Below are 26,065 nucleotides of genomic sequence, written 5' to 3' on the forward strand. Positions count from 1 at the left end.
TTAACCCAAGTGGGTGCCGCCTCATATCTCCCAGTAGTCCATAAATAAAACACCCCAGTGGGTTTGTGGGGTGCTAGAAAGTCTTGCACAGCTGTTTGTGTAAATCCAACAACACGACTTTCCCCGGTTCCTTAAGCGTGTTTGGATGTCCAAACACAGGATCCGCTTCTCACGGCAGGGTGTCTTCGCGACCGAGCCAGCCGCAACAAATTCATCACACAAAGGGTGCTCACATTGAAGACTCCTCAAACCAGGGATGATTAACGCCTTTAATCGTGGTTTACAGCCTTGCAGATTTTCATGCTCCCAACACAGAAATCGCCAGCCCAACGCGTTTCGAGCACCAGCGTGCTCTTGTTCACGGGCAAAGTGGAGGAGAGTAAAAGCAGTCTTTCAGGGAAACGCCTGATAACTCCAAGAAGTCCCGCCTAGTGGGCGTATGCATGCACAGTATGCTGGTACTTCGAGTTCCCCTGATGTTTAACCCAAGTGGGTGCCGCCTCATATCTCCCAGTAGTCCATAAACAAAACACCCCAGTGGGTTTGCGGGGTGCTAGAAAGTCTTGCACAGCTGTTTGTGTAAATCCAACAACACGACTTTCCCCGGTTCCTTAAGTGTGTTTGGATGTCCAAACACAGGATCCGCTTCTCACGGCAGGGCGTCTTCGCGACCGAGCCAGCCGCAACAAATTCATCACACAAAGGGTGCTCACATTGAAGACTCCTCAAACCAGGGATGATTAACGCCTTTAATCGTGGTTTACAGCCTTGCAGATTTTCATGCTCCCAACACAGAAATCGCCAGCCCAACGCGTTTCGAGCACCAGCGTGCTCTTGTTCACGGGCAAAGTGGAGGAGAGTAAAAGCAGTCTTTCAGGGAAACGCCTGATAACTCCAAGAAGTCCCGCCTAGTGGGTGTATGCATGCACAGTATTCTGGTACTTCGAGTTCCCCTGATGTTTAACCCAAGTGGGTGCCGCCTCATATCTCCCAGTAGTCCATAAATAAAACACCCCAGTGGGTTTGCGGGGTGCTAGAAAGTCTTGCACAGCTGTTTGTGTAAATCCAACAACACGACTTTCCCCGGTTCCTTAAGCGTGTTTGGATGTCCAAACACAGGATCCGCTTCTCACGGCAGGGCGTCTTCGCGACCGAGCCAGCCGCAACAAATTCATCACACAAAGGGTGCTCACATTGAAGACTCCTCAAACCAGGGATGATTAACGCCTTTAATCGTGGTTTACAGCCTTGCAGATTTTCATGCTCCCAACACAGAAATCGCCAGCCCAACGCGTTTCGAGCACCAGCGTGCTCTTGTTCACGGGCAAAGTGGAGGAGAGTAAAAGCAGTCTTTCAGGGAAACGCCTGATAACTCCAAGAAGTCCCGCCTAGTGGGCGTATGCATGCACAGTATGCTGGTACTTCGAGTTCCCCTGATGTTTAACCCAAGTGGGTGCCGCCTCATATCTCCCAGTAGTCCATAAATAAAACACCCCAGTGGGTTTGCGGGGTGCTAGAAAGTCTTGCACAGCTGTTTGTGTAAATCCAACAACACGACTTTCCCCGGTTCCTTAAGCGTGTTTGGATGTCCAAACACAGGATCCGCTTCTCACGGCAGGGCGTCTTCGCGACCGAGCCAGCCGCAACAAATTCATCACACAAAGGGTGCTCACATTGAAGACTCCTCAAACCAGGGATGATTAACGCCTTTAATCGTGGTTTACAGCCTTGCCGATTTTCATGCTCCCAACACAGAAATCGCCAGCCCAACGCGTTTCGAGCACCAGCGTGCTCTTGTTCACGGGCAAAGTGGAGGAGAGTAAAAGCAGTCTTTCAGGGAAACGCCTGATAACTCCAAGAAGTCCCGCCTAGTGGGCGTATGCATGCACAGTATGCTGGTACTTCGAGTTCCCCTGATGTTTATATATATTTATTTAGATATATAAAACGAGTGGCAGTCGTCAAACATAGGATTGGTACTTATGCATAGGATAATGTTTCCATTTGGAATGCATTTTTTTGGTTGGCTTATATCTTTGGTGCTAATTGACAAATCTTCACGAAACCCTCCAAAAACAAACTTGTTTCAGCTTTGCTCCTTCCTGAAAAGTTTTTGAGTGATCCATCATGTGGTGGCCGAGAAAAAGGGAGGGTCCCAAAACACGTTTTCACCAACTTTAGGCACAGCTACAGCCCAAACGGCTGAATGGGTTTACACCAAATTTGGCAGAAAGCTGGATTTTGATCCAGAAAGAGAGCTTTTTGTGATTTAGTGTGAATCTGTTCAGTAGTTTTTTAGTAATTAAGGCTCAAGTTTTTTAATATTTCATGACAAGTACAATCAAAAGAGGACGTAGAACAAGAAGGGGGAAAAGGAAAAGGCAGAGGAAGGAGCCGGAAATTAATGAAAAAACAACGGACATGAACTTAAAACGCCTGGTAATCAATATCACATCTGTAACATTGAACAACAATCAAATGCGCCTGCTCAATCTTGGCTTAAAATTCTGCCCGATATCTCGTCCAGATTTTGTAGATACGAGAATAGAAATTTACAAATACGTAAGGAAATTGAAGTTACATAAATTCCAAAGATAAGGCAGAAAACAAAAATGTGACAAATAACGGAAACCGTCAGACGCTCTTCATTCTAAATTGCAGATGTCCCTGATTTACAAAATATTCAAGAGTTGGAACAGAACAATAGTATGGAGGGCTTACCATTAGGGGAACCTAATATGAATCAACCAATTGAGAAACTCCAGCATATGTGCCTCACGACAAATGAACACGTACATAGTGGATTGAGACCTGGAAGCACATTCTGTCCACAACTGCCACCAGGTAACCGCTTGAACCTCTTTCATTAACTTTTGGTTGACGATTTGAATAATATTAAAAAAGATTGAAAAGTTGATCACACCAAGAGCACCTTCTTGCCCAGGGATTGGAAAGAAATTAATGAATTAAAAAATAATCCTGCACTCAACAGGCCCTCTGGTAAAGGGGGAAACATTGTCCTTATGGATCAAACTACATATGTGAGGGGAGCACAAAGAAAAACGGAATATTCCACAGCACTACACCTGTTTAAAAACAAATCCCACAACAAAATTGGAAGTGGAATACCATCGGAAATTGAATGATTGGTCTGAGAGAGGATTAGTGGACTGGGAGGAATTGAAATATCTACGCACAGAGAACGCAAGAATGGCAACCTTTTACCTATTGCCTAAAATTCATAAGAGTACAGTGAACCCACCTGGGAGGCCAGTAGTATGCTCCATCGGGTCCTTACTAGGGAACAGCTCCAGATTTCTTGACTTATTCTTACAGGAATATGTGAACAAGCTCCCCTCTTACATAAAAGATAGCACTGATTTTTTGAAAAAATTAGACCACTTCCCTTGGAAAAAAGAGTACATCATGGTAACAATGGATGTCGTTTCGTTTTCAATCAGACATGAAATGGGGATACAGGCCTGCAAAAAGTTTATGAAAGATCGGCCAGTGGAATGGTTAGAACACACACAAATGCTAGTGGACATGTTGAAATACTGTCTTACACACAATGTGTTCACATTTGACGGGAAATTCCACCTGAAAGAACAAGAAACAGCAATGAGCACCTCCTTCGCCCCCACCTACGCGAATCTCTTCATGGGGTGGTGGGAGAAGGAGGTTGCCTGGGCCACGGAGAACAACATGTTTATGGAACAGGTGGTTACATGGACAAGGTTTATTGATGACCTGTTTATTCTCTGGGAGGGCAGTGAGAAGGATCTGGAGCTCTTTATAAAAAAATTGAACATCAACCAGTTTAACCTACAGTTTACCTATAGTTGGAGCAAACACTGCACCTTCCTAGATATACATCTGGAGGTCCAAGAAGAAATCTTAACCACTAGGATCCATAGAAACCCCACTGCAACCAATTCGATCTTACATTCCATGAGTGGCCACTCAGGTGCATTGAAATAGAGCATCCTGTACAGCCAGATGCTGAGAGCAAGAAGAATCTGCTCCACTGAAGCTCTATACAATGAAGAGATCAAAAGGCTATCTCCAATGTTTAGACAGAAGGGATATCCAAGCCATGTCCTTTAAGACGCCAAATGTAGATCGCAGGAAAAGTCAAGAAAAGAGTCCCTTTATTTCAAAAAGGCCCAGGAAGAGGAAAGTAATGATACAAAAATATTTTTTCTTGAATATAACTTGGCACAACCAACTGTTGCGTCAGTCCTCAAGAAACATTGGTGCGTGCTGAGAAATGATGAACATTTAGAAAAAATCTTTGAAAATGGCCCACAAATCACATAAAAAAAGGTACGTTCCCTAGGGGACATTTTAACCTCCAGTCATTTAATTCCCAGAAACAACCAGCAAGAAACAGGCACATGGTTGTCAAAGAATCAGGAAGGCTTTGTAAAGTGCAGTTCATGCAAGGCCTATGAGTATGGAGCTAACAGTAAGAACTATCTCATGATGGATGGGGGCACTGTGGCAATAAGAGAAAGAATCACCTGCACCACAGATTTTGTAATTTATGTATTAAAATGTGGCTGCAACAAACTATATGTAGGCAGTACAAAGAATAAACTGAAGTTAAGGATTCTGCAGCATATAAAAATGATCCAAAACAGGGATAAGACCTACCCAGTAGCTTGCCACTTCGCTCAGATGCATAATCATTCCTTGTCCACTTTCTTTTATTGGGGCATTAAGCACATCAAAGCCCAACAAGAGATGGAAATCGGGAAAGTGAGTTGCGGAAACAGGAATCTTGACTGATATTGCTGATGGGAACAGAGGCACCTTGGGGCCATAACAAAGATGCAGAACTTTTTGTGCACTTATAATTGATTATGGACAGATGAATTATATCATAATGGAATGATTTAAAACTGTGAAGTTTTAGAGGTGTATAGACATTGAAAGATTGAGCTGTTTTTAGATGTATCTTATGTTGAGAAATAAGAAAACACACGCACAAGCTTGACACTTATGTTTTAACCGAAAAGAACAGGGGCTATTTTCTATCAATGAACAGTTTATCATAGATAGTTTCTTTTGCAGAAATAACGCTCTCCCTTTAAAACAATGTTTGCACTAACACTTTGCACTTTAAAATGACCAAATGAAATGGAACCGTGAAATGTGAAACAAAGATATGCCCCTGGAAAACAGGGATATCACAGAGGGGCCAAAGAATATCATCTTCACATTTTTTTTAGGAATACTAGTGAGTGAGTATCTCAATAGAGCACATGTCACTTTAAATTGCTAAATGAATAGTAATTGGCAATTTGGCTGAACAGGAATCCTGGAAGAGGGCAAAGTAGCTGCACATAACACTTAATTGAGAACCCAGGATATTAGGGAACGATTCTTGTGAAACACAGGACACCTTAAAATATTTTTATCTTTTCGGCTTTTATGTACTCTACTCATGAATTTACATGTTGGGGATTAGTGATTTACAAATTCACACTCACATTGACTTTGGTTTCAGGTCAAGTAATGGCGCTAGATTATATTTCAATTGATGTGAAGTGTAATAAGGAGAAATACTGTTCAAATTGTGCAATAATTGATTTTTGATTTATTAAATGTTATTTATTAATTTTTAGCCCAAGTCTGGGGATAAAATATAGTGTAAATACATGCGTGTTGGTGGGAAAAGAATATAAAACACATCACGCAAAGGGGAATCATAATGGAATGAAATAAAAGAAAAAAAAGTAGAATGGATAAAAAAAGAAAAAAAACATACTGCATTACTTAAGAACATGACAATACAAATGTGATAAGTGTTTTCCCTTTAAAATGTGATGAAGTAAATCACTAATGGTGGGGATGTTTTTGCCAAAGAAAAATAAGGAAGGCATTGCTCTAGTTGCAATTAGGGGTTATGGACATGGAAGAAGGACATGCAATAAAATGTGTGCAATGTCAAACCCACAGTGACCCAGTAGAAGGCAACTCGCCGAAACGAGTTGGTCTATATTTGTATATTGAAGGACCGCTTTTACTCTCCTATTGCTTAAGCCTAAAATAAACAGAACCTTTGTAAAAAACTGACCTGGAAGTCGGAGTTCAATTGTGCCGCTGTGGCATCGGGTTTCCAGGAGAAAGGAAATCCAACGGAGACATATTTATATGTATATATATAAGGAGTGGCAGTCGTCAAACATAGGATTGGTACTTTTGCATAGGATAATGTTTCCATTTTTGGAATGCATTTTTTTGGTTGGCTTATATCTTTGGTGCTAATTGACAGATCTTCACGAAACCTTACAAAAAAAACTTGTTTCAGCTCTGCACCTTCCTGAAAAGTTTTTGAGTGATCCATCAAGTGGTGGCCGAGAAAAAGGGAGGGTCCCAAAACACGTTTTCACCAACTTTAGGTACAGCTACAGCCCAAACGGCTGAATGGGTTTACACCAAATTTGGCAGAAAGCTGGATTTTAATCCAGAAAGAGAGCTTTTTGTGATTTAGTGTGCATCTGTTCAGTAGTTTTTTAGTAATTAAGGCTCAAGTTTGTTAATATTTCATGCCATAGTGGATCCACGAGTTGCGGATCCGCACACTCAATTTTGATTTGTGATTGGCTGGCGGCAACTTGAAGGAAAAGTTGTGGCCACCACTTTACGTCTTGGAGACTCAGTACTAAGCTAAAAAAAATTACAGCAACAAAAGACATAAGGGGGCAAGATAACAGTACCCCGACCCCCGGGACCTTGCAAAGTGGTTCCAGAGGGCCCCCTACTGGGGTCGAATTTTTAAAAATCTACGGATCCACTGTGATGCCCAGCATGACACCTCTGGGTGTCACCCCGGAACCACGGATCCTGTTGCCAACCCCACGCTGCACATGCCCAGAGCCTGTGAATGTGGTTAGGCCCTGTGGCCAACCCCCTGCCGTGCACCGCCGAAGGCCATGCGTGGTTTGGGGTTGACTTTACATTTGATAATTAAATATTTCTGAACATTAAAAAGAAACAAGAAATTCACTAAAGAAAGTCTAAAAATATATTTTATTTAACATTAAAACATTCACAGAAAAAAAAAACGTTAAAGGGATGTTTTAGATTGGTTAAAATGTGTGTTATAACATGCTGTTTCAAATTAACAAAACCACTAAAATTCGTCAGTTATATTTATCTCAAGGAACAATAACTTGCGCACTAAAATAATGATAACTCGCACCCTCACCATGAACTACTAATTTCCCTACCTATTACATCACTCATGGCATGAGCGAAGGTCAGCTATTAGCGCACCCGCCACACTACAAGAAAGGACGTTGTTCTGGTTCTTTACTATCGTTCTGGCTCCCCTTTGTAGTTCTGTTTCTATGCATAGCACATTATACTCCTAGCCAAGGTCTATCTTGAGTCTTCTATGTGCACTATTGTATTGCTTTTGTATATTCCCTATTTGACTCTCGTACTGTTATGTTACCTCATTCCCTCAAGTGTAAAGCGCTCTGAAATCCTTCGGGATTAAGTTCGCGCTACATAATCCATGGACCTCATTTAGGGGTCGCCAGGGGCCTCAGCTGCGACCCCTGGCTTACCCCTTGTGACCACCGGAACTGCCTTCGCAACCCTTGGCCACAGAGGTGGCAAAAGCAGTCTTAAAAGCCAAATGTAAATAGTGTGGATCGCTGTTTACTTTCTGCTGCTGGAATTGTGTTCCAGGTCCACAAAATAAGTACATTCTGCAGAATAAACAATGTGAAAAGGAAAAAAGGAACAATGTTAAACAATTGATCGTTTTTCCTTATTCCGAATGCATGAAAGACTATCTGAACAAAAGATACACTTTTGTAGAGTGACAGTGCCTTTCATGTGATCATAAGTTTAAATGTCTAAGAATAAAAAGCAATAGTTTAGAGCCATTACATCATGCCCATTTCTGGCTTAAACAGTTTTGCTTCCTAGTGTCTTTCTTCGCTTTCTGACACTATATCCAACACTTCTAACAAAAGGAAACGTGTAATAGTTTCCTGGCATATGATGTAAGCATCTTAATTAAAATAGAGGTGGTTTCTAAAATAGACCTTTATTTGTATTATGAACTGTCATTTTATTATACTAGCTGGGCATGTATTATAGGTTTTTTAAGGTCCAGGTTCAAAGATCATATGATGTCACTTCCTATGGTGTCAAAGGATGTTTGCTGACACTTTCGCTTCCCCTGGCATTTTGCTAAATCGACACCCATGGCATAATCATAGTTTACTAATTATCAGCTCTTACTAGCCAAAAAGTAAATTCCTAAAGGCCACAATGCCAAGTTTTAGTTTGCAGGTGGGACCCACTGGCATTCATTTCTGGGAACCGGCATTTATTTTTCCTCATCACACTTTGACCCGGAGAAAAGTACAAAAGTAGGAGAAAGAGAAAGTAAAAAAACTGTGACCATGAAAGACAGCAGGTTTGAAAAAGAACCTGAAAGAGTGAAATTAAGAGTCAGAGAATGCCTGGTGGATAAAAGATGCATTCGATTCCACACCCCTGATATTCAATATTTCTGGCTTCTGAGCAAAAAACCTTGGGCCCAAACACTTATTCTTTTACAATTTAGCACTGACTCCAAATGGATTACTTTTCATCAAATAGGGATAAAAAGGCTATCGCTGGACCTGGGTTAACTTTCAGCCAGGTTTCCATGACAACGATAATACCTAAAGTCAATAATTAGATGTGCAATTTAGGGCAGGTTTGGAATTAGCATTGATTAAGAAGTTAACCAGCACTGGATACACATAAAACTGAGGCTCAGATAATAATTAAAGAAGGACGGACTGAGCGCCGAGAGGCAGGACAAGGAGCAAGAAGGGCATTGCTAGAATAAGTGATTTTACCTGGGGAGTCCAGGGGTGAGAGAGCAGCATCCTGTGCACGTGCTCAGCAAGGGCAAGATGGCCCAGATGGACATGACCTCGGCATGCCTTGGGATGCCAGCTGCACCTCCGCACGTGCAGCATCGTTATGAAGGCCACCAGCATAAGGAGGGGAGGTGGTTGCTAAGCAACCCTACAATCTAGTCATAGTGAAGAAACCAAAGACAAAATGGCGAACTAAAAAATCGAACTGAAGCCCAGCCACTCCTGCCACAAAACGAGTCTCAAGTTAAAACAAGGGTGACAGAACTCATAAACACACAGCAAACTAAAATAGCAACTGAAGATGTTTAACTAAAACAATAGTGTAAAATAATGAAGAGTGACACATGGAGACTAAAACCTCCAAAAGTGCAATGAAACAATAACGCTATCAGGTAAAATGAAGAAAAAAAGCAGGATAAAAACTCATCATGCTTTAGCAGTCAGGGGGACATGCTAGTAAGAGGAGGAAGCAGAGAATTTCAATCATTCTCCCCAGGATCCAAAATAAAGTTCAGAAATGTCCACAATATCTGAATACACGATTATCCATGAAGCGTGTATAGCTGCCCATCACTGTGTTTGAATACAATATGTTTTTGTTTCAGTTTAACTTAGTACTTACTGCACCCATAACGTGATCTTTACCATTAAACAAGTTTCGACCAACGCGTCTTGACTGGTGTTTTATTTTACAATATTTGTTGAAATATTTCCTATTTGGAGAATGCCTAAGCCTTCAAAATCTTTTTTAAATATTATCAATTGTTATCAATGTAACTTGGCAACAGTGCTCACATTGTATTATTTCCCGCTTGTTTTTAAATGATGGCTTTGGAAGAAAGGGACTGATGTACAAAAGTGATCTATTGATTGGAAACTCCGAATTAGAGGGTTTGCGACCACTAACTCACTTTTACTGATGTTTTAACCCCATTTTGTGATTCAGAAAACTTTTTTCTGGCTCATGACATGGGTTTAGAAACCCATACCCAATTGCAATTTGGAAGGGGTGTGTTAAGGCGTGCAATCAGAAGCGTGAGTCGGTAAGGTATGTATTAATTGTGTGCAACTGTAATTCCCGTCGCAAACCATTGATCCGTTTCCGACTCCCAAATTGGGGTGATAACTGATTCGCAAAGGAGTCTACTTTGGACCAGTTTTCTTTTTGCAATTCATGTGTCAGTTTCAGAGGGAGTAGGCAGTGGCCCAGTTCACTGTGCTCTCACTGATGTCTCTCCTCCAAAAATCTTTTTAAACCCCTTCGGTGCCCCCGGCCGTCATGAGTCACGGTGGGCGTGGGGGCGTGGCTAAGCACGCAATGGCGGAGGTCGCCCTTGGGTAGAGCTCCGTGACGAGCTCCCCTTCCCTGAGCCGATTCTCCGCTTCATTTTCACCGCAGCCGCCCGAAACTGCAGGCGGACACCCCTAGAACGCTTCTCGGCACTTTGGCTGACTTTCATACTGAGGCTCCGCCGACGCTGACCCCGGCCTGTCCTGAGGCCCTCCTGCGGGACGCGATACCTCCCGGCCGGCGAGACAATTAGGTGAGGCCGCGGCTCGGGCCCGGCACATAGGCCCCGACCGGCGGACCTCGCCACGCTGCCTGCGGCCCCCTGGCCGACTGCCGCCGAGCTGGTGGCGGCACCCGGTGGTCCCACTACCGACCCACCTCGCTGCTGGATACCACGGGGGGTCCGGGCTGGGAGAGGAACGGAGGACTGGCCTTCGCCTGGTGGCCGCCGCGCGCCCGATGCTCTCCTGGTGAAGTGCCCGGGGCAGGCTGGCCCAGAAGGACACCTCAGAGGCGCCAACGAGAGGGCGGACCCGGATGGAGGGGGCCCTTCGCCGGGATGCTGGGCTGTGACCGGAGCCGCCCGGTGAGTCTCACTCGCACCAACTGACGTTGCGGAGCCCGCGCCGAGTGGCCGCCTGGGGCCTGCATTGCGGGCCCGCTGCTGGCGGATGGGCAGCTTGGCCCCCTCACTTAGTCTCCCCACCTGAATTGCCATTGGACTGGCCGACCTCCTGTGCCGGTGGCCCGCAATAGCGCGCTCCACGCCAGACCCGCCTGAAGTACCCCCCGCGGGGATAGCGACCGCCCGGGGGACGGGGAGACACGTGGGGGATCGCGACCTGTGCCTGGACCTGACAGTCTCCCACTACATTTGAGGCGACATGGTGCAACTGCATTGAGTGAGGGCGGAGACCCCCCCCTCTGAAGGACCCCCACCCGGGCCACAACGACGGCGACCCTGGCCAGCGGGGCGGCTGCTGACCATCGGACCCCCCCGCCTGGCACTGGCGTGATCCTGGGGGAGCTGCTGGAACGGCCCAGGCGGTGAAGCTGCGATCCTGCCCATGTCCGGAGGGGTGCGGACCCGCACAGGGACTGGCGGCGCCCAGCAAAAGGGAAAAACAGACAAGCTGCACAATAAAATGGCCACCGACCAACTGACCGCTAGGCTAGACAGCGTGCTGGTGGCCATGGAGCGCATGGAACAGTCGCTTCACCAGACCAGGACCTCCCTCGAGTCCAAAATAGATGGAGTCGCAGTGGACCTGACCCACCTAAGGGACGATCACAGGAACTTGTCCGATCGGACCAAGACCCTGGAAGGTACGGTGAAGGAGATTGAACCCAAGGTCACCCAGACGGACAGGCAAGTGCAAGACCTCCTGAACAAAGTGGAGTTCCTGGAAGATAGGGCCGAAGATGCGGAAGGGAGGGCGAGACGCAACAACATCAGGCTCGTGGGGGTTCCGGAAAAATGGGAAGGGAACCACCCTGCCCAGCACGTTGAAGACTGGCTTAAGGCCCTGTTGCCCGAAGGCACACTATCACCCCACTTTGTAGTTGAGCGAGCACACAGGGTGCCGACAAGGCCCCACACCACAGGCGCTAACCCGAGGCCGTTGCTCTTCAGGATACTGAACTATAGAGACCGGGACACGGTGCTGCGGGAAACCAGACGCCTCGGCGAAATCAGAATAGACAATGCCGAGATAATGTTCTTTCCCGACTACACCGTCCAAGTACAGCGCCAAAGGCACGACTTCATGGAAGTAAAGCGGAGACTCCGCACCGCAGGCCTTAAATATTCCCTGCTCTTCCCAGCAAAACTAAGAGTGGTGGCGGGGGACAAGACTCACTTCTTCAACACCCCCGAGGAGGTCAGAGAATGGCTGGGCGAGGGCACGGACACGGCACCCAGACAGGCACGGGGCGGTGAGATGGGACCTAGAACGCGCGGGCCACGGCGCCGCCGCAGGAACAGAACGCAGCAGTCTCGGCGCCCGGAGGAGGGGCCGCGACACTCGCCCCCGAAGGACCAAATGCTCCAGGAACAACGAGATGCACTCCGGAGAGTCTCCCAGCTGAGCACCGAGCCGTCCCAGGGAGCGAGCCCAGATGGTGACCAACGGGCAGTCCCCAGTGATGACGATGAAACCGTGTATGGGATCCCGGATTCCCAGATCTCAGTGGACCTGCCAGACGTCACACCGCAAACTGCGGACCTATTTCATTGACTCCGAAAGAGTCACCTGTGAGGTAGCTGCCATGGCGGGGGGGATGGCGGCATGAACAGTCTGGACGCTGAGGCACGGCTGATACTCGACGCTGCCGGAGGAGTCTTCTCCCCCCCTGCCTGCCGATTGGACGGTGATCAGCTGGAACAGTGAGTACTGCCCACGTAGCACTGATGGACAGGGGGTGCGGTGGTGGTGGGGTTGTCTTTTGGCCCATACTCATTCTGTTCCGCCTCTGACAGCAGGCCGCGGTCATTGGGGAGCCGTCCCTGCCGGGGGCCCAGGAAATGCACCACACCTCTTTACACCCTTCTTCTGCCGGGACCGGCGTGGGCGGGGTCCCCACCGTGGGCCGACCGGCGCCACGTTCCGGAATGCTGATGGTGGCTGCCTGTTGCCTATCTCATATGGCTCGGGGAAGGATCTTGATCCCCTTCCTTGACCGGCCACCTGAACTGCTGAGGTTGTGCTAAGCACACGTTCCCCCTAGACTGGAAAGGTTGTCCCTCTCGATCGAGAGTATGGGCGGTGACCCGTTTCGCCGCTGCCCTTTTGGTATTTTAGTGGGATTTGCCCACGGCTGGTTATTGTTGTTCTTTGTTTTCCCCTTCCCTAATGTCTTCCTGAACATTGCTGAGTGTGCTGAGGGGGGTGGGTGTAGGAGAGTTGGACAATGGAGTGAGGTGGACCCTGGTGGGGCTGCTGTTTATAGACTTGGAGGGGGGGAGTTCGCAATTCTAAAATGTCTGAGTTAAAGATCTGCACCTGGAACATCCGAGGCATGCACACACCAGCGCGCCGCTATCAAATATATTCCTACTTAAAAAGGCAGCAGGTGCACATTGCACTCCTGCAGGAAACACACTTGTGCGGGGCGGAGGTGGCTGCGCTGCGTCGTAGATGGAGGGGACAACTGTATGCCACAGAGTACTCCTCATTTGCCCGTGGGGCGCTACTGTGGGTGAGGCCGGGCACTCCCTTCACAATGTCGGATGTACTAATAGACCCGGAGGGGAGGTATGTGCTACTGAGGGGCCGCATGGATGGGCAACCGGTAGTACTGGCGTCCATTTACTCTCCAAACACATACCAGGGGGGGTTCCTGGCACGCATATCGGAGAAGCTGGCGCCTTGGCACGGTGTCCCCTGGATACTGGGGGGAGATTACAATACAGTACTGGATCCCATGTTGGACCGCTCGGCCCCACCCAGGCCGGACGCGACGTCTCTGGGAGCCACGAGAGCACTCACACAATGGGCGGCACAGTGGGACTTGAAAGATGCATGGCGCGCTCACAATCCCAACACCAGGATATACTCCTATTACTCAGGGGCGCACGCGCTACACGTCCGCCTCGACAGGTACATGGTGTCCACAGAAATGCTACCACACATTATGGATTCTCAATACCTTGGCAGGACACACTCAGATCATAATCCACACACACTACACATAGCCTGGGAAAGCCCACATCCGCCCATTCCCACATGGCGATTACAACCTGCCCTACTGCTGGACGCCCCCTTTCGAGACTCACTGCAGGCCTGCGTAGCCCAATATTTCACAGACAACACGGGCACAGCGTCCTCCCCACAGGTAGAATGGGACGCCTTCAAAGTGGTGGTACGGGGGCACTGCCTGGGAACGCAGGGAAGTGTGCAGAAAACGCTAGAAGCAGATTTACGCAGGGTGGAGGTGGACCTGCTACGCTGGGAGCAGGAAGCGGTGGCTGGGGTGGGAGAACGCCTGAACAAGGCCCGAGCGGACCATGCGGCATTATTGGAAAGACTGCGGCACGTCAATTATGCGGCCCACTCGGCGCGCGTGCACCAACACAGCGACAAGCCCGGGAGATTGCTGGCATGGCTTGTCAGGCAAGAGAACCGCACGGAGCCGGTTTCCGCCATTCGCACAGTTGAGGGAGAAATAATGTACACACAGAATAAGATACACCAAGCCTTTGTAAGTCACTACCAGACACTGTACAAGTCCCAGCTGAGGGTCTCCCCGGTGTCTATTTCAGATTACCTCACAGACATGCAGCTGCCTTCCCTTACGAACGCGCAGCAGGGAGAACTAGGAGCACCATTCACCCAGGAGGAAATGCGTGAGGCCATTTTCGCCTTATCCAATGGCAAAACCCCTGGCCCAGATGGCTTGCCTGCTGAATTTTTTAAAGCATGTTCGGACACACTGATCCCGGAGTTGCTCAAGATCTATAACGTGGCGATCGAGGATTCGGCACTCCCGGACACGCTCAATGAAGCCAATCTAGTCTCACTTTTGAAGCCGGGCTGGGATGCGACGTGCATGGGGTCCTAAAGGCCACTGGCCATGTTGAACACTGACTATAAAATCTTCACCTCCTTGTTGGCCCGACGCTTGGCCCTAGAGGTCTCAAACCTAGTGCATGCCGACCAGAACGGTTTCATGCCAGCGAGAAGCACTTCCCGTAACATACGCCGCCTGTTCAGAGTCCAGGAAGCCGCCACGTTACATTGGCCGAGATCGGGGTGTCTAGTTTTGGACCTTGAGAAGGCTTTTGACTCCGCGGAGTGGCCCTATCTGGGGGCGGTGCTGGACAGGTTCGGCGTGGGCGATGCTTTCACGGACATGGTGGGACTCCTTTATCAGCGGCCCAGCGTCCGCGTGAGGACGGGCAGGCTGCTCTCGGAGGCGGTGCGGGTACGCAGAGGCCCCAGACAGGGCTGCCCCCTGGCACCCCTTCTCTTCTCCCTGGCCATTGAACCCCTGGCGGCACTGTTGCGGGACAGGGGAGCAGAATGGGGGATCCCGCTGGCTGACGGGGTGCACACAGTTTCGCTTTACGCGGACGACCTACTGCTATATGTGCGGGATCTCACCGCGGTACCGGACACGCTGTCAGACATTTTCCGGACCTTTGAGGAAGTATCGGGTCTCAGGGTCAACTGGACTAAGTCTGGAGTATATTCGTTCAGTCCGGACCTGCGGGAGTGTGATGTGCGCCTCGGTGGCACTCGACTCACGTGGTACCCCACCACGTTTAAATACCTCGGAATGTATATTTACAGGGATGCACACAGCATCCTGGAGGGCAACCTGGTGCGCGCTGTCTTGTCGTTGCGGGCCCAGATGGCCTTCTGGAAGACACTGCCACTGAATGTGCCCAGCAGAATAGCATTATCCAAAATGATAGCCCTGCCCAGGCTGCTATACCACTTTGCAAACATTCCGCTGTATGTCCCCACTAAGATATTCCGCGACCTGGAATCAATGCTCCGCAGCCTGATCTGGAACACTGGGCGCCCCCGCGTGGCACTGGCGAAGCTGTATTCCCCAGCTGCTGAGGGAGGACTGGCAGTCCCTAACATGGAGCTGTATTACCTGGCCGCACAGCTACAATGGGTGACACACTGGCTCAGCAGCTCGCACCTCGACGACACGGCCACCGCTGACTACCAATGGACCCACCCGCAGGTTTGCGGTCTGTTTCACCCCCTGACCAAGGGACCCCGCCCCCTCCCCCTGCACGTGGATGTGGCCCACAAATGCTTTATCCGTAGCCTGAAACTGACTCGGGAAGTCAGGCCGTATGCCCCTGCGCTCCCCCTGCTGGGCACCCCCCGGAGGAGTGGAACGGTAACAACACGTATCCTAGAGAACTGGACTACGGCTGAGGTGGAGACCATGGGCGATCTCTATGCGGATGGGGCCATGCTCTCATTCGCGGAACTGTCGGAGGGCACGGGCCTGCCGGCGGGGCAATTCCTGCTACACGCGTCCATACTGCGAGCATATACGGAGTCCTGGGGGGATATTCAGAATGAGCCACCGATTCACCACCTAATTCAGTACCTGCACGTTATGGACAACGGCTCCCACGTCATTCACTGGCTGGCGCAAGCCCTCCACATACACACACAACGACCCACGCAACCAATCAGAGACAAATGGGCAACCCACCACGGGAGGGATTGGACGGATAAGGAATGGACCCATCCGCATAGGTTCTGGCCAGCCCCGTGAATGTCCCACGCAACTCCCGCTTCCGGATCATCCAGTTGTATATACTACACCAGGCATATTTATCGCCAGACAGGATCAACAAATATTTCGTGATCAACACTGCCGCCTGTCCTCGATGCGACTTACTGGGCGCGGATATCTTACACATGCTCTGGCATTGTCCCTCTCTAGCTGCATACTGGGGGGAAGTAACATTTCTCCTGACACATAGCACGGGCCCGGGGTTACCCCACACGTGGGAGGCTTGTATCCTTGGGTTATACAAAAGAACCAAACACAATAAGACGCAGGCTCGGTTCTGGGATCTAGGACTCATTACAGCCAAGAGATTGCTCACTAAGCACTGGAAACGAAGGGAACCGCCGATCCCCAAACACTGGTATGCATCCTTCACCAACTGGGCTAGAGCAGAAAGCACGGCACTACACAGGGAGGAGATAGCGGGCTTAAGGCAGTTCCCGATAGCCCAACTATGGGACGAAACACTGAGGATCCTCCAGGGGGAGGGCGCGGCCAGAGGGCTCACGTAAAATTCACCTCAAATAGGATAGCGCTGCTGGGGTAGTAGTGGCGAAGACAGGGACACAGGCCTTATTCCCCCACAACACGACGCCCGCCAGCAGGAAGCGTTGGGAATGAGGCGCCAGCGACTCATAGGCAGCTTGCCTCCCCGCCGGACACACTGGATAGCGGCTGCGCCATACGTCTGCCATGCTAGCCCCGGGCGCGGGCGAACACTCACTCGAAGACAAACTAACACACAGCAGATTGATACACGCCCCAGGCCACTCCCTGGGCATCGCTCCCGCAGGCACACTCTCCCTTACCACTCCCCATCCCACACATATCCCCATGTTCATTGTTTCGGACTCTGGTTTCCCAGGCGTAGCCACGACCTCCTTGCGCACCACACCTGGAGGATGCACCTTGACCCTTGCCCGGCCACAAGACTGGACTCGGGTGGCGTCCCCCGAGGCCATAGCATGGCTATATTAATCATCCGTTAGGCACTATGCACACTCGGCCGACGGCCCGAGGGGCCCCACTGCCCTCAACGGCTGTCGCAAATTCCGACGGCGGCAGACTGAGCACATGCACTGCTGACCCCCGCTTCATTGCCGCCCCCCCGGGGATTGCTGCGCAGTTTCTGTGGGTTTAAGTGTCATGGGTGCCGACAAAACACGCGATGGCGCAGCTGCATATTGGGATATACCAATGAGAACTGACTTGTTTTGTTTGCAGAGTTAAAAAGCTTACTTATAAGAAAAAACTAAAAAAAAAAAATAAGACGTCATTTGCAGATATAACTGTGCAGTAAACGCATGTGATATGTAAACTGTGTTCGAAGCCTCATCCACTGAGGGTGCAACGGATGGTACGATGCATTTTTTTATGCACCCCCTTATCCCAGAGATACATCGCAATGTTGCAGCCGGCCCACAGGGTTGTAGGCTAAGCTATATGTACTGCTTTCTTGAACGATAATAAAAGTCTTTATCCCAAAAAAAAAAAAAATAAATAAATAAATGAGTCACGGTGGGCGTGTGCACAAGACGGCCGGGGGCCGTCCGAACCATGCTCAAGAATGGAATGTCCAGTACCGCGGCGGAATTCGTGCCGCCGCCAAGGTGTTAAAGTAATCTGAAATCCCTTAAGGAACTTGGGCTACTCTGAAAATAAAGATTCCATTTTGGAAAGTAATCACAGGTACAGTGATCTGCTGTTCCTTCCGGGCAACATGTCTGTTTTTGTAGAATAAAATACCCTAAGATCAGTTCTATGGTGCCCAGATAGATTAACTGAATTGACCTTTACTTTATCAGGGTATCTACAAAAAGTGCTTCCAACAAGATCTTCGGAGCTCATAAACATTCCGGGGTACATCTGCTGTGAGTGGATGGTAATAGTTGAATGTACTTCGAGAATATATTTTGGTGTATGAGGACTAAAACATTTTTTTAAAATAAAATTTAAAAAAAACATGTCTGTGATTTTAGCCAATAACAAGGAATCGCAATTTGCAGACTCCCTAATTAATGTTAATTAGACAAGTAATTAGGCAGATCTTTCTGTGGCCTGGGGCCACTCCTCCTTAATGGCGCAGGATCGTCACCCCACTGGTCAGAGAGTCAGTCACAGACAAATAAAATTATATTAAAACAATAATAATTTGTTTTTCTGTGACTGGCTGTGGCTAAGGCATGGATGCTTGCGGGGCCGGCCCCTGATGGGGAGGAGTGCTGGGCACTTAGAAATGCACATGTCAGTTTGACTGGCCATCTTAGACCGGCTAAACAGACATGTGCACATCTATTTCTCCAACCCAGCTGTGTTGCGCAGCCAGGTTGGAGAAAGGTAGAAGGTTTCCAGGCACTGTCTGAGCGGCAGACCAGCCCGCTCAGACCAATCCTGGGGCTGCTCTCATAGTATGCAAGTAGCGTCCGGATTGGGTGAGGAGCCTGTGCTTTCCCAGTAACTGCCGGGAGTGAAGCATCAAGGCGGTCATCAGCATTGGGGCAGCAATAGGTAAGTTTGTTTTAAATGATTATACTAAATTCCCAATTCCCCCCCACCTACTTTCGTTGTGTGGCAGGCAGCCTGTCACTGTCTGCGACCCCCCTGCCACTCAATATTTTGTAAGCTGATCTAATTGCACATAGTTGAGATCAAAGAAAGCTCGGGTCCTAAAACCTCCTGGACTGGACCACTGTAAATACAAGAGAAAGGAGTGTGTCCAGAAGTACTAGTTTGCACACTAGGCCAGTTCCCACATTAGATTGAGTTGGCAAAAAATTGCTCCTGGTCCAGTGTGCTTGTCTAAATCTCGTTTACACTTCAACTATGCAAAGCCTATGAAGGGGCTTATCACAGAGTTCCAGGATCATTTGTGATTGGCCCAATACCAGTATGATGAGGTGCCCAGGATTCACCAGTGAAGATGCTTACTACCTGTCTACAAGATAGGCCAAAATAATTGGAATGCCTGTTCTAAAATGCGCCATTTTGCACAATTTAGAAACTAGTATTGGCTGGGGGTCTTTGTAAAACCCTCCCACTTAAAGCAAGAAACCTGTACTGGAACCTCTACCTCTTGGCCTTGGTTGTTGGGTTTAAAGCCACCTGCACCTCTCAAACGCCAATTAAAGTAGCACTTCTCAAAAAACAACAATGTGGGTCTTTGGGTCCCTGTGACTCCCTTGAACTCCAAAGCCCCCCACATGCTACATGGTGCTTTATCATGAGGAGTTACAAGCATCTATCTCCTCCTCCTTTGAGGTTAAATCATATTAACAACACACACCAGAGCATACCTAAGGCCATCCAAAATAAGAAGCCATTTCCTAGCAATGTTCTAATTGTAACTGTGCCTTTTGGGGGTGCACTTGAAGCTTATAAACTAATTATACCCACGAGGAAAGGACAGGCTCTCTGCAGCATACTCTCACCAGAGGCATTAGTTGAATGATATATTAAGCGAATCATGTGCTGGGACCCCAGCATGGCTTCCTGCGCACAAACCATTAATGAGTTCCAGGCCTTTGAAATGTTCAGATGACAAGAAAGTCATGTCCTTGGTTCTAGAAATGACAGCATGTCTCCCTCCCAGAGCACATCATTAATGCAGAAACAACTGGCCATAAGTATATCATCTATAGAACTTAATATTTACATGAGGGTGAGAGAGCGGTGGCAGAGAGGCATCTGAGACTGAGGATGAGTTGCCAAGTAGAGCGGCACGACTGAGTGTCAATGAGCATTTCAAAGAAGGAACACACGGAGAGACATGCTGAAGTACTTGGGACACATGGACATACAGGGTGAGGATCCTGAGAAATATACACAGAGTGGGGAGCTTGGGTCATGCGGAGATACAAGACAAGGCACATAGGACACATGGACAGGCAGGGTGAGGATCCGGGAAACATTCACAGAGTGGGAGCTTGGGACATCCGGATACACAAGACGAGGCACATGGGACACATGGAAAAAAAAGTTGATGCCTACACTGCACCTGATTTGGAGAGGAGGTGTGTTAAATAGATGTTCCCAATCAGTATTTGTCCACTGTACCTGCTACGGTACAGGACACAAAGTTCTAACCCTAATAGAGTGGCTGGCACCTCCAGGTTAGCAGATTAATGTAGGCCGCGGGTAAATTACTGTGTGGGACCACTTTATCTTCGCAGCTAACCATGATCCTCTGCCCTTAGCTAAGGGGCACAGTTACCAACATTCCGATACCACATTTAAAAAGTCCAGGTAAGTAAGGAAAATGTTTTAAAGGTTTTTAATTTTTTAAAAAATGTCTCAACTTCCAAGTAAAAAGTCATAATGGAGGCTAGTGAGGCCCTCGAGTTGTCAGTTATCCCAGCCCTGAGCATCAACAATTTGAGGGTTTTTTGCAAATCAAGGAACATTAACTATAGAGTTACACTCAAAAAGGAGAAGCTTGAAAAAGCCCTCAACTCCTATGACAGAGAAAGAATAGCGAGGGAGGGTCATTCCTCAGAAGAAGACCTTGGAGGTGAAGATGATGGGAAAGAAGTTAAAGACCAAAACTCTCCAACCTTTCCCACCCCTTCACCAGTGGGAAGTGCTGGGAGTCACTCTAATAGACGCCCAATGGTAAGGTGGAAGAAACGCTTGAGGAAGAGCTTGATCTACTCTCCCTGGAAGAGAAAAAGCTTGAACTTGAAACAGAAAATGTTTGAGTTTACGTTCTACAGTGTAAACTGCCGATCTTTACCGCAACACAAACTCCACATTTTCAATTTATTACTAGACAATAAACCCAGTGCTATTTTCTTGACAGAAACCTGGCTCCATGATGGCGCAGGGCCTGACGTGGCTACCGCTCTCCCTCCTAACTATGCCATTGTTAGAAAGGACAGACTTGGGCAAGTAGGCGGGGGCATTGCAATCATCTACTGTAGGGATCTCACGTGTAGCCTCGAATCGGTTGACATCCCTGGCTGTGAAGCCGCGTTTTTTAAAATCTCCCTTAACCCCAATTTTACATTTTCCGGTCTTTTGATCAGGGTCGGATTGGGATTGAAAATCGGCCCGGGCACACAAAAAAAAAATCGGCCTCCATTTGCATAATGCCTTTCCTCAAATCACTGATTCAGCGTAATGACATTAAAAAGAAGGAGGGGGGCTTAAAAAAATGCACGCATTAGTTTACACTAGTGAAACACACCTGAAAACCAGTGAGGCCACTTCTACTGAAGCCCCCTGCCCCGCTCAGTATGTGCATACATTAATGGGCCGCCGGCCAGACAAAGGGAGTGACACCTCTGCCTGTTGCTAAACCGGGGGTGGGGGACCGGAGGTGTTGATGGGGGGTGGGGGGGTGGGGGGGTGGTGGTGGTAATGAGCGCCCATCTGCCTGCAGAAAGGCCACTCAACCACCCACAGGCCCGCTGGCTGTATTCTGAAAATAGAGACACTGCCTAAATCGGCCCCAGACTGCTCAAAAAAGCAGCCCACAGCAGGAACTTAGACACCGGCCCCTCGGGCATTGCCCGAGGGCCCGCGTTACCAATCTGAGGCTGCTTTTGATCTATCGGCCACCAGGGAACGCTACCTCGTGGGCCGCAAATTTAGCAAGCCATATTACACCTTTTCATCTCACCTCCAAAAACTTCTCATTGATAGGAGATCTTAATTTACACCTTGACGACCTAGCCAATGTCTCCTGTGTGAACCTTTTAGACGACCTCACAGCTCTGAATATGACATTGCTTAATACAGGCCCCACACACAAAGCAGGCCACCTTTTAGACCCAATTTTTTCGAACATGCATCAACTAAAATGGCTAAACACAACCCCTATTTGTTGGTCTGATCACCATCTAATTCTTTTTAACCTCACATTAGCAGCATCCTCCCAACCATACCCTGTCCGTCCAGTCACCTTCATGAGAAACTGGAAAATGTTGAACATTGAAGAAATTAATATTACCCTGGCTAAAAAAAAACCCTGTCCATGGCCACGACATAGAAAGTATTGCCCACGCAACTCACACGTGGCTTGGGAACGCAGCAGATGTTTGTCTGCCTCCTTCCCACTTTAAGAGCAATATTCATCGCCCCCCAGCTCCGTGGATTAGCGAGTTTCTGACAGTGGAAAAATCTAAGTGTAAAGCGCTTGAAAGGCAATGGCGGAAAAACTATGACCCCATAAAGAAAGAGTTATATCGAAAGGCTAGGAATATTTACCACACTGCCTGCATCAAGGCCAAAGCCCTCTACGTAGCAAATACTATTAACTCAGCTCCCAATATGGCTCGGCCGCTTTTCAATACCGTTAAGGAATTGGCGGGTGAAAAATCTATTGATGCGGCCTGCCCACTAAACACCCAACAATGCCAAGATCTGTCCTTCTTTTTCACAGAAAAAATTGAGAAAATCATTACTGACGCTAATAAGAATATCCCAGTCAATGACCCACAAGAAGAAGATGCCACTCCTGTGAGAACAGAAGGATGTATGTTAGAACACTGGCCTTCTATCACCCTCGAGACCCTGAGGTCCCTCCTCAAATCCATCAAGTCAGGCTCCCCTCGTGATCCGATTCCCATTAGTGTCTTAAATCAACTTGACAATCCTTCCTTAAGCATCATTGCCGACACGCTTAATTCTTCCCTCCAACTCTCTACGGTCCCCTCACTGTGGAAACACGCCATGGTCAGCCCATTATTAAAAAAAACAACTGCCAATCCCGAGATCTTAGCTAACTATCGGCCCATATCTCTTCTCCCGGTTTTTTCTAAGATCCTTGAGAGACACATCCATTCTGCCCTCACCACATTTACTGAAGAAAATTCCCTCCTACACCCCTCTCAATCGGGTTTCAGGGCAGGCTACTCCACCGAAACTGCTCTTCTTGGAGTAACTGAGAGGATTAGGAAACTCCTAGATGATGGCCAAACGGTCGCACTCATTCTGCTAGATCTGAGTGCGGCCTTTGATACCATTTCTCACGAGGGAGAGGTGTGGCGCCGCGGCCAGGGCGACTGACGCTGGAATCTGGGGACCACGGTTCGATCCCCGGCTCTGGCGGCAGGTTAGCCCAGCACCATGTGACTCTGGGCAATAGCTCGCTTAATCTTCCCGACGGCGCCTAGAGACCCTTACGGGTGATTGTGCGCTTACAAATGTGGACTTCACAATAATCTACTAGCCACGCTCAGGAGAAATGGTATCGGTGGTGCAGCACTGGAATGGATTAGGTCCTTCCTTTCCCAACGCACGTTTCAGATCGCTTCTTCCCTCGCATGTTCTGATACGTTTAGTGCCCCACATTGAGTGCCCCAGGGCTCGATTCTGAGCCCTTTGTTTTTTAACCGTTACCTTCGCCCATTAGCTGATCTAGCAGAAAGGTCTGGACTCACCCTAATGACTTATGCGGATGATTCGCAAATCATTTTTTCATTATCAAAGTCCGATCCCCTTGCCCCTTCCCTACTTAAACAAGGTCTCCAAGAAATCTTCGTCTGGATGTCTAACAACCAGCTGAAGCTTAATGGGGAAAAAACGGAGATTCTCCTTTTAGGAAAAAACAAAGATTTATGGAGTTCTTCCCACTGGCCGCCCATCTTAGGCAACCTCCCCACACCATTCACTCAAGTTAGAAATTTGGGGGTTACCATCGACAATGCACTTTCTATGAAACAACAAGCAAATAAAGTTGTTGGCCTATGCTTTACCATCATGAAATGGCTGCGTAAAATCTTGTGGATGCTGCCCCCTGCTACCCAGAAGACCGTAGCCAATGCACTCATTACATCTCGGCTTGACTACGGCAACATCCTTTACCTGGGCTCAAATCAGGCGGTCCTAAGACGGCTTCAACTTGTCCAAAATTGCGCCGCAAGATTACTGTGTAAAATCCCGAAAACCGCCAGGGTATCGAAATACCTTAGGGAACTTCACTGGCTCAGGGTCGAGAACCGGTTCAGCTACATGTTCAGGATCAAAGCCGGCACGGCACCTAAATATATGCAAGAGCTAGCCAGTCCCTACCTTCCTACACGAAATCTGCTCTCCCTATCAGCAGCCAACTTTGGGGTGCCCAGATTTAAACTGGCAAGAATGGGAGGGAGGTCCTTTTCCCATCTAGGGCCCACCCTATGGAACTCACTCCCTTCGCACATCCGTAAAGAGGACAATTATGCAAGATTCAGGAGAAACATTAAGACCTGGCTTTTTGAGAAATGATTTGTCCACTTTCTGCTTTCCATACCTTTTGCTCACCTATAATATCTCGGCGCCGGGAAACCCTTTGTGGGTAGCTGCGCGCATTACAAATGCAAAAAATAAATAAATAATAAATAAATAAATAGAGGAGACTGGCCCTTGATGAAAGAAGGATTAAGATGGGCTTGAGGCCCAAAGATGGTGGCAGCAAAACAAACTTTAATAGGGAGAAAGAGGAATCCGTTGACTCTAAGATCCCCAAAGGGATTGCCCCCAGCGTTAGTGATGGGGATGTCATTGACAAATGGTTTGCAGCCTTAGATAGGGCCTGCAAAATGAGGAGGATTGATCACCTGCACTGGGGCTCTGCACTTTGTGAGTTGTTCTCAGTGATTTGATTTAAATATTTATATGGCGCACACATACCGGAATGCATCTAGGCACTAGAACCTAATAGGAAGTAGAAAGTTACCACTCAATGAAGGGCTGAAATTTAAGTTAGGGGCAGAGATAGACTCCTGACCCTTAATGAAGATGTAGCTGAGTCCTACCAATATATTAATGAGACCTTCATAGAAGGATTTGGACTCACTACAGAGGTATACAGTTTGAAGTTTAGGTGACACACATAAAGGTCAAAACCAGAAACTGATGGACTTTGTGGACTCTTCAGTCCAAGTTCTAGAAGGTTGGATAAAAGGCAAGGAGGTGGACACTTATGATGGGCTGTATAGTTTAATTATGAAGGAGCACATTTTAACTATTTGTACCACAAAGAAATTGCGTCAGCATTTGGGGGATTCCAAGTTCTCTTCTCCCAGAGAGCTGGGGATGATAGCTGACTAATGGGTCAGAATCAGGGTGTCCAGGAAAACTCATGGTTGAAGTGACCACAAAAAGGGGACTCAGACTTTCGAGCAGGGGAAGGAGGTAAGTCGCAAACAGGATAGAAAGAAGGAGTTCTTTAAAGGCCCGACAGTTCTTCTCAGGAGGGTGGACCCCAAGACTTCTCCCAGTCCAAAGGCAAAGTGTACCAGGGTAGAAACTAAGGTCGAACAAAGGCTTCTGGGTTGTGTCATGACTGTCATCAGGCAGGTCATAAGAAACGAGATGCAGCATGCTACAAAAGTGGTGGACATTCCTAGTGATTGACTTGCATAGGATTGGTAGTAGAAGTGTATGCTGGAGAGGCCAGAGGACATACAGCGGCAACTTTAGTTTCTGTGGGTTGGGTGGATATTGAAGCCCTGGCTGTCTTATCTACAAGCCTGGAGAAGTATAGACAAAAGCCAAAGATCAATGGGACTGAAGTAGAGGTTTGGGGGATACAGGTGCTAGCATTACTATGGTGGCTGCTAGACTGATTTCCCCAGACCGAATGAAACCTGGTTTTACTCACCAGGTGACTAATGCTGACAATGACACTAAG

The sequence above is a fragment of the Lissotriton helveticus genome, chromosome 12, assembly GCF_964261635.1.
Source record: "Lissotriton helveticus chromosome 12, aLisHel1.1, whole genome shotgun sequence".
NCBI lineage: Eukaryota > Metazoa > Chordata > Amphibia > Caudata > Salamandridae > Lissotriton > Lissotriton helveticus.